Source organism: Halyomorpha halys, unplaced genomic scaffold (assembly GCF_000696795.3).
Source record: "Halyomorpha halys isolate HHAL.00 unplaced genomic scaffold, Hhal_1.1 Scaffold750.1, whole genome shotgun sequence".
In the NCBI taxonomy this organism is placed as follows: Eukaryota; Metazoa; Arthropoda; class Insecta; order Hemiptera; family Pentatomidae; genus Halyomorpha; species Halyomorpha halys.
The window spans coordinates 177,637-183,800 of NW_027112315.1; positions in this window are offsets into that span (position 1 = coordinate 177,637).

Sequence of the window (6,164 nt, forward strand, 5' to 3'; positions counted from 1 at the left end):
ATAAATTTCACAAAATAACTAATGAATAATTAAAATAATGAGGTGTAGATAGTTAGATAATAATAGTGATAAAATAATAATAGTAGATAGTAGTTGCGAGCCTACCTTCTACGCCACAACCCCTGATGATGATATGGTTTTGTTTATTTATGTTGTTCTTTGCTGACCGCCCCCCCCCCCCGACAAACTTCTCCAATAATTAAAATAATTTTATAAAAGGTAAAAAAAAAAATTAAAAATAAGATTCAGGAAGTGATGAATTTACCATTTAGATTAAATAATGAGATAAGAAGGATATCTATTGATATAATAAATTTTATAAGAAGAAATAGTATCAATAGATAAATAATAATATTAAACAAGAAATACAAATCGGAAAAATAAAATATATTTAAAAAAAAAACTAAGTACCTCTTAAACTTCAATTATTTTAATCAAAGAATTTAAGCTCATAACACTAATCACGTTCCTGATTTACATATGGCCTTACAACTGTCTGTACACATCCATCCGGACGGTATAATCTTTTCATGACAAATCACAAGCACACGTCAACACTCGTATGAATAATGGTAAAAGACAGCAGCTGAAAACATCACAAGCCTGTGAAAGACGTAGATAAGTGACCTTACTTCAGAGATCTCTTCAACGAGATTAATCCCAGGGTGGAAATGCCTCTCATGTTCTCTCCTTCTCCATATTTATCATTCCACTATTACCTCGGCTTTTCATGTTGCTATGTTTCCTACCAGTTGTGTTTGGGATGCCAGGGGTAATTACTGATGCTAATTATCCAAAATTATTTATATTGGAAGTAGATAGTTGACCGTATGAAGTAGATTATAGGACGATTGTCCAGGTGGTGGTCAATAAAAGTATCAAAACATTAAAATAAAACTATTTATTGTTAACCGTTTCGCACCATTTTGGAGTGCTTTGTCAGGGCTAAATGAAAAAACAAGCTACAAACATTATAGAATTTACAAAACATTTCAAAAAATACTTATGAATTGAAAACATAATAAAAACATAAGGAAGTATTTATTAAATAAATAAAAAATTGCATCCTTATTAGTCTCAACACTTTTTATTTCAACAGTCCAACGTTTCCAAATAAAACAGCATTAGTACAGCATACAGCCAAAAATCAACATAATTTTGATTTTGATAACACCATAATTTTACATAAAGAAAACCATTTGTTAAAAAGAAAAATACTTGAGTCAATTTATATATCAGAGAACATCAATTACACGGTTAATTTTAAAACAGATACTAGGAATTTAAACCAACATTATACAGAGATTTTAAGCAAAATAAATTTATAAAAATATTGGAGAAATTTTTTACTATTTACAATTAATTTTAATATGGAATTTTGAGAATTAGAATAAATACCAAATCGAGACGAAAATGAAATTTATATTAATCTTAAAACAAGGCTGACCTGTGTGAGTGGGAGGTTATAAATAGTTTGTGCATATGGTAGTGATTTTGTGGATAATTTTAAAATAAGAAGATTTAGATATTTATGATTTTAAATTAAAAAATAGGTAACTAAACTTAAGCTTATTATTAATAAATATTACTCTCTAATAATTGACTTTTTCATAGGTTTTTAATTTATAATTAATGACCTGGGCAGAATAGCCTGCAAAACAAATTTTAATGTGAGGAAGAATTTATAATTGAAGGTATGTTATATTATTAGTGATAATGTTGTTGTTATAAGTGTTACAAATGAACATATAATATAAGCTGTTAAATATTTATATTTTCCTTGAGGATGGCCGAAACGTTGGACTGTTGAAATAAAAAGTGTTGAGACTAATAAGGATACAATTTTTGATTTATTTAATATATAATTACCTGTCTCAAGAAATTGAAATACTATATTTAATATAAGGAAGTATATTTCTAGTCCACCTAAATGTATACTTCACTATATTATTATTTTTTGTATACATCACAATTTTTTGAAATATTTTTATTTTAATGTTTTGAATATTCTATAATGTTTGTAGCTTGTTTTTTCATTTAGTCCTGACGAAGCCCTGCAAAGTGGAGCGAAACGTTGGTTAGGAATCAAAATAGTAATAGAAAACTGTTTATTGTTTTCTATTACTATTTTGATTCCTTTATTGACCGTTCCTCGGACTATGTTCCTACAAAATTATTTATATTAATTCAAATTAGTTGAGTCCTACAAAACTATCATAATTGAATCAGTTTTTCCAAAGGCATAACGTATTAATCAGTTATCAATTATATAATTGGTAATATCATAATTATCTTTATAAAATATTCGCAATATCAAAATATATTATATAAATATAAAGAATTGGTATTGAACAATATAATCCTCAAAGCTAAACAAAGGAACTGAGTATTTATTATAATTAATATACCTATGATTAATATGATATGATACAATAAATATGATTCAGATAGATGGCCTTGCTATAAAATATCTATACATTATATTAGAATACCTAGTTGAGTGAATGTAAAACTGTAGGTGAAGTATGTAGGTGGTGACGTCTCAGCCGTGATGTCCAAGAATTGACCAGCCCATTCTTCGTCTCGTCCAAGTACCCTTCTTCCTTCTAATACTTGAGGTGTCCTAAGTTCTTCCACCTACAGGTAGCTCCGTGAGGCCATCCCTCCTATTGCCGTAGTGGGCGTCATACCTGACTTTCTGTGGCTTGCTCATAAGCCCCTTTTCTCCAAACCGACGATACCTGGGGTCTCACAGGGTCAGACGGTAGCTCGGAGGGCTTTCACAGGGTCTAAAACCACCCGATGTTCATGCAAAACCTATTTGATATTATTTATAATATTGCATTGTTCGATGCACAACAAATGTATAGGAATAAGTTGAAAAAGAGGAGAATAAACTGAAAATAATATTTGTTTAATTAGATAGGATTCCAGAAGGTATTTGAAATCTCCTTATTTATAATTATGTTGGAATTTTTAATAATGAATACTTATATTATTGAAAACAATAGGTTATAATTAACATTATAAGGAAAATATATAAGGAGAACACAAGATGTAATTTTAAAAGATATATTTAATCAGATAATTGTTCTTAAATTTAAAAAATAAATTGTGATATATTTTTATTTATTATAAAATGAGTTATGTGGGGGACGGGTAAATTAATTAAGCCTTAAATTCTTGGAATTTTTTATTTATTGACATTTACAACTGTATTTATATAAATTGACATGTAGAGAAACTTCCTAAGGTATTGAGACCATCTTCTTTTTAGGTGACTCGGAGAATCGTCAGGAATGGAAAAGGAAGTAAGATTAGAAACTGGTGGGTTCTGGTGGTTAGGGAGTTCCATAATTTATTATGGAAGGATGGATCTGATTCGGGCTATATCGGTTAAAAGTGGAAGATTAAGGTATTTATATATGATTTTATTTGTGGAAAAGTAAGGAGGATTGAGAATTTTACAAAGGACGAGAGGAATTTGAAGGATTAGTGGATCTCCAAAGTTCAACTCCGATGTCCAGTTACCCCTTACTGTAGATCAGTATTTTGTAAAATTTATGTTGATAAAAATACAATTTTCATTCGGAAAATGGACTGGTGGTAGGACGAACATATGTAACGATAAAAATTATCTGATAATTGATTATTGGGGATCAAAGGTTTTCCTGTTTATTTATTTTCCTCTCCATACTCCCTCTGCTTGGTGTTGATGTGAATTTATTCATGCTGTATTTTTTTTTAACGCAAAAGTTATTTGATTTTGAGCTATTTTCTGTTGTTTAAGTTTTGCTACATTTTTTCGGGAGTTCCAGGTTAGCTGACTTCTTGTTAAAATAGAAGGCGCATCTTCTAGCTTTTATATCTATGATAACTATATTGAATTAAGTTTATTTCCTAAAGATGATAAGAACCTAACTGCATCTTATTCCTTAAGTATACTTTTTAGCACTACACTACAGTCTTGCGGTCGAAAAGTTGTGCCCGAACGGTTTTGCCTAACCACTACTTTTTTGTTTTTGTCTACTTTCTTCGAAAATAATATACTTCCGTCAAAAGTCCGAAAATTGTATAGATTAGGAGGAGGAAAGGGTGAACATATATGATGTACACTGGGAAACTCTGTATGTTTTCTTTTATACTTATGATGTCATCAATAATATCATTTTAGTAATGCAATCTCGCTACTATTCCTAATGGTACTTATTTTTTTTTCATATTTATGTATAGCAGAGTTGAGCAAGATTCATTACTAGTTCATTTATTCACATCTCTAAATGTACTATAATCATACTAAACTTAGTTAGATTTTTAAACTAGGTAGAACACTAACTAGTGATTAAATATTTATTCGAATTAATTAGATGGTTATTTGCAATAACTCTATCCAATTATTTTCTGATACTTAGTAACTGTAATTAATATTAATATTTGGCACTAAATAGTTGAAAGTTCAATTAAAATTACTAGTAATTAATAAATAATTTCCGAAAATAAATTGAGCCTTAAAACAACAGGAAAAAAGGCCAAATTTCCACTTAGGAGCTCTTGACTTGAACATATTCAATCTCCTAATCATCAACAGACAATAGGAAAAAAAGTTTAAGAGAAATCTCTTCTTTAATTTCATTGTTCTAATCGTATTTTTTTTTCTAAATTTGTTTACATTCAGTAAGTATCAGATTAATATTTTAGTGTTATTTCAGCGTTAAGTGTTTGTAAATATAATTAAAATGACTTGTAATTGAGTTACAAGCAAAATTATAAATAAAATCATAATTACTTAAGATTGTAATTAGTAACTGCAATTAATTTTACTCAACAAGTAATTAAAATTTCGGATTACAAATTATAATTACTTTGAAATGTAATCGTATTTTTGCGCTTACAAATTAAAGTAATGGTTGGCAATTGAAATTATCTTTTGGCCTTCTCTGATATATAGATTTTTTTTCTTTATTACCTTTTTCCTTTTAATTTTCTGTTTGTCTATGGATATATAATTAATTACTGATACTAATGACTGTTTTGTACATTTTATTTATTTTTTATAATCAAGTTACTCAAAGGAGAATCTTTATAACTGTAACTGTATGATCGTTATAGTCATAACTGTACTGTCCCACTAGCTCCAGCTAGTTGATAGCACAAATAATGTTAGTGAAGCAACTATCACGTTAACTATCATGTCTATACCTCTTGACGGTGAACTATCGTAATTTTTCCGCTATTACGGCATAAGTGATAGTTCCGCTATTGATAGTTACAGTCATGACAGAATGTACTGTCACGAGTTTTTCAGTTACTGCTGAGTTTAACTAAGAAACGTATACACCTTGACAGTGAACAGTTACAACATATCAACGTTGCGAAACATAATGACAGTAGGCGGGAATATATTGTTCTTATATATTTGCACATAAACGTAAAATTGAATCGGCAACGGGCCTCAAAAATTAATCCACTCAGGTCCTTAAAAAAATTGGTGGAGAGCTACAAATTGTTGCGAGTTTCATCATATTTCACCTCGTCACATCTTACATGACTTACGACCTCAGCGACAAAGTAGTGTTGTCACGTGAGAAGGGACTTGTGACCGACCGGTAAGATGTTCAACAAAAATATTTACTAAAGAAAAAAATGCACCACTGCGCTTAAAATAAATAAAATTGTCATCATATTCTACAATAGCTCACGTTTTTCTAACACATATCAAAGAAACTCTTTTAAAAGATGGAAAAAGTTTCTAGCTTTTTAAGATTGAAAACGTAGCGAGAACTAGGAATGAATCAAGTTAAACCTCTCGGAACAAATCAAAACTGGCAGGCACATAAATATAATGAAAAAGGAAGAGAGAGAGAGAGAAGTATAACTGGCACTAGGAAGTAGAGAGGGTGACAGATTGTTGGGCGGAAGTTCTGGAACTTTATTCCAAAAAGCATTCAGAATTCTCAACAAAATGTTTTCATTTTATATTCTCTTTCTAACTTCGAGGTAGATCTGAAACTATAAGTGAAATATATTGTAATATTTATATTAGAGAGTTTACAATGGAAGGAATGATATCTGGTTCGGTCTATTTCAGTTACATATGGACCCGGAACCCTCTCCCTTCACAAGTTATCTATCTATTATTTATCAATGTATATTTTATGTATATA